This window comes from Psammomys obesus, unplaced genomic scaffold (genome assembly GCF_907164565.1).
Source record: "Psammomys obesus unplaced genomic scaffold, mPsaObe1.curated_primary_1811, whole genome shotgun sequence".
NCBI classification, from domain to species: domain Eukaryota; kingdom Metazoa; phylum Chordata; class Mammalia; order Rodentia; family Muridae; genus Psammomys; species Psammomys obesus.
Genome location: NW_026591598.1, coordinates 5,493,214 through 5,497,775, shown reverse-complemented (window position 1 = coordinate 5,497,775; position 4,562 = coordinate 5,493,214).

Genomic DNA, 4,562 nt, shown 5'->3' with positions numbered 1-4,562 from the left:
ACACACACACACACACACACACACACACACACACACACACACACGGTGATAGATAGGTAGATAGATAGATAGATAGATAGATAGATAGATAGATAAATAGATAGATAATAGATGTAAAATGTTGTTAGAAAAGTCTATAAGTAGAGTCTCTTCTGTTTCTCAGGCTTTTTTTGTTTTTTGTTTTGTTTTTTTGCTTATAAGTCGACTCTTCCCCTCTGCTTCCTTCACTGTTTCCCTCTATCAGATACTTTCTTTTTGTCCAGTATTTACAGTTGTTCCTTCTCTCTTCAGTTCTCCAGTGTACCTATGTGCTCAAGCCTCTCTCATCCTGCAGATATGAACCACTTTCAACTTCATCCGATACCAGATTTCATTATTTCCCTTTATGGATGAGTCTCTAGCTAGATCTGTCCTCAACACTTCTTAGAGCTCTTCAGTCACGATCTGCTCCCTCCAGCCACAGATAATCACTTTCATCACAATTTCTCCTAACACCATTGCTGCAAATTCCAATAGACATTTTCAGACTTTGTGTTTATTTTTTCACAGTACTGGGGTTTGAACCTGTGGCTGGCTTTACATACAGTAGGCAAGTGCTCTATGACTGAGCTATGACTGCTCTAGGACTTTCACTCCTAGATCTTAAAAATTACTACACGTATTCATTTATATGTGAGTACACATACACATGAACTTGTACACACACATGCCATGGTGCACATGCAGAGGTTAAGGCCAACCTAAACCAAAAATGAAACAAAAGAGTCGCTATCTTTAAAAAATATTTAATTAATGAATTAGTTTGTTATGTGTATGTGCCCTCCCTGAGTTGCTGTGTGCCATGTGCGTGCAGGTGCCGGTGGAGGTCAGAAGAGCGCATCAGATCTTGATTGGAACTAGAGTTACAGGCAATTGCGATCCACCATGTGGGTGTTTGAAACTGAATTTGGGTTCTCTGTAATTGCAGTAAGCACTCCTAACTGCTGAGCCATTTCTCCATCCTCCAACAGTCAAGCTACCTTCACGTGGTAGCACTCATAGGAATATATAAATGGAGCCTACTGGTTTTGGTTCATCCCCTCCATGTTCTGTTTATGAAGTTTGCCTGTGTTGTCTCCCATAACTGAAATGTGTTCACCTTTTTATTGCAGTATGCTGTACCAAAAAACAAAACTGTGCTAACAAGGTTTTAGTAACTTATTTCTACTTTATGGTTATTGTGAGTAATGCTGCTGTGCTGGTGAGACACAAGCTAGAGTTGTCTGGGAAGAGGGAACTTCAATGGAGAAATTGCCTCCATCAGACTAACTTGTGGCCATGCCTGTAGGCTGTGTTCTTGATTAATGATTGATGAGGCAGGGCCCAGCCCACTGTGGGCGGTGCCACCTCTGGACAGGTGGTCCTGGGTTGTGTAAGATAGCAAACTGAGCAAGCCACGAGAGCAAGTCACTAAACTGTGTTCCTCCATGGCCTCTGCTTCAGTTCCTGCCTCCAGGTTCCAGCTTTGCACTCTTGAGTTCTCGCCTTGCCCTCTTTCAATAGAGGATTGTGATCTGGTCCTTTCCCAAGTTGCTTTTTGTCAAGGTCTTTATGACAGCAATGGAAAGCACACCTGGATGGAAATTGGTACCTGGATCATTGCTGTGACAGACCACGTGTTTTTTTGTTTTGTTTTGTTTTGTTTTGTTTTGATTGGGGGTGGGTAGCTTTGGGAGATAAGCTGAAAGAAATGCAGGTGATGGAGGAGGCCTGGCTTGTGAAGTTTCAGAGGGAAGCAAATACTCCCTGAGGTTGCTTATATGATATTTTAAATAAAAAACCCCTCGTTTCTAATCAGCTGTGGCTGAAGAATGAGCTGTGATTAACAAGAGGTCAGCACCACCGAAGTGAAACCTTTGTTTTGTTGGGACAATTGATGTTGGTTAGCTGAGACTAAGAAATAAGCTCTGACTAAGAAGAGACCAGCCTTCTCGTGGGTAATGTTGATCAAATTCAGGTATTCATGCTTATTCAGCGAACACTAAGCCATTTTCCTAGCCCCATGTTTTTGTTAAATGTAATTAATTAATTAACTAATCAAAGCAGATTATATATTTTAAATACAAGTCTGCTGAATGGCAATTAAACCCGAAGAGAATTCCCTGTTCAAGAACACTGGCTTTCACAGAGCATCAAAGAGCTGACATTAGGGAGGGGGCGGGGCTAGATGGCGCATGCTCAGTCTCCCACCCCAGCTAACCAATCACATGCCTGTTGGGGAATGTAAACCCAGGAGAGCCACGTGGTGTGAAAAGCCTCCTCCGACGCTAGCGAGTGGCCAACAGAACTCAGTGGTCCTTTCTCCCAAACCAGCTGCTCAGGGACACAGCCAGGCAAGTGACTTAAACGCTTCAGTTTGGAGTGCTGAAGCGGTTGGAAAGTGGGCTCCTGAGGATGGGGACGGCCCCTTGGGCAGGCAACTGGTCTGTGTAGGTTCTTCCATGTCTGTGGCCCGTGAGCCCCACATCCTAACCCCTGAAGCGAAATAATGCTTTCATTCTTGTTGCCACAGTATCCCCAGGTACCTCTACTCTCATGCTTTTTTGTTTTGTTTTGGTCAAAGAGATTGGCCGTTCTAAGGTCACACAGCATGTAAAACCAGGAATTCAAGTGTTTGTTTTGTTTTTAAATTTTACATTTATTTCTTGTGTCTGTGGGCGGGCGTGTGTAATACTGTAACTTGTGGAAATCAGTATTTCCCTTCTACCCTGAGGTACCTAAGATCCGACATCAGGCTTGGCTACAAGTGCCCCTGAATTGAGCCATCTGGCTCAATCACATTGTGATTATACAATGTGATATCCATTTATGTATATGTATGGCTTACATACATATATGCATATGTTTTGTCTGTATATGTATATATGCATTAATATTGAAAATCTGAAGTCTTTCCTTTAAGCCATAAGTAATGGGGATTCCTGGGGATAAAATAGTACTTTAAATTTTCTAAACTTAATGAAACTACTTAAACAGATTGCACTCATGAATTTATTTTTTTTTGCGGGGGGGTTCTGATTTTCTGAGAGACAGTTTCTCTGTGATAGCCTTGGCTGTCCTGGACTTGCTTTGTAGACAAGGCTGGCCTCAAACTCACTGAGATGTGCTTCTGCCTTCCTTAGTGCTGGGAGGCACCATGTTCATTAGAGGTGGTGGCCATTGCCCCTGTCCCTCCTAAAACAAACAAAACAATAAATGTGCTCAGTCAGGACATGCTTTTAGCATGATTGTTGGGTGTTTTCTTCTCAGTGTACAGGGTGTGGAGTATTTCTTCATTAGAAACGCCTGAGACAGATTTTTTGTTGTTGTTGATTTGTTTGTCATTTCTTCTTGTTTTTTTCTGTTGGTCACATGGAGTCTAGTGGATGCCACTCTGCAAATCTTTTGTTTATTCTGTTTTCTACTTGCTTTCTTTAAAAACTTTTCCCATTGTCTCACTCCTTTGTTTAATAAATGCATTATTTTTCATTAACTCTATATAGGAGCTATTTTTCCCCTTAAAGAAAATAAAGGTTTAGGGAGACCGATTTAATTGTCTAAACTTAAACCAAAGAACGTTTATCTCATGTATATTATAAAGTAAAATAATGTAATAACCAGTATTAGCCACAATTCCGCTTACCCAGTGGACATAAAAAGAGAAATTTTTTTTTTTGATGTTTTATGCCTTTACCTTTTAAAGTGTTGTGTGCATTCATTCGTAGTTTGGTTCCATTCTTTTTTTTCTTCCTTACTGTAACTATAATCTTGAATTTGGGTTTCCCATTTCTTCACTTTTCAATATTTTTGATTTGTTTGTGTTTATGTATTTGTGTCTTGGGTATTTACAGTGCATGTGGAGGCCTGAGCAGGGCATGGGATACCCTGGAGCTGGAGGTACAGGTGGCTGTGAGCTGCCTGATGATGTGTGGGCTGGGAACCAACCCGGGATCTTCTGCAGTGACAGTTTGCAGTCTCGGCTGCCAAGCCTCGCCTCCAGCGCCCCTGCTTTTCTTCTTAGATTTATGTATTCTATGTTTTGTGTATGAATGTTTTACCTGCATGTATATAGGTACATGTGCCTGTGTGTGCAGGCCTGGTGCCTGCAGAGGTCAGCAAAGGGCCTCAGAACCCTAACGCTGGAGCCATGGGTAATTGTGACTCTCCGTGTGGGTACTAGGAACTAAATGTGGGTCCTCTGCATGATATGCAAGTGCTCTTAACAGCTGAGCCAACTGTTCAGCTTCCCCTTGATTTTCTGTCTTTCTTTTTAAAGATTTATTTATTATTTACACAGCATTCTGCCTGCATGTGTGCCTTCAGCCTAGGAGAAGGCACCAGACCTCATTATAGATGGTTATGAGCCACCATCTAGTTGCTAGGAATTGAACTCAGGACCTCTGGAAAAACAGTCAGTGCTCTTAACCTCTAAGCCATCTCTCCAGCCTCTAGTTTTCTGTCTTATTGAATGTATACATTTGTAGCCTTAAACCAGATATAGTTTGCTGGGCTGGAGAGATGGCTCAGGAGTTAAAGAGCACTGA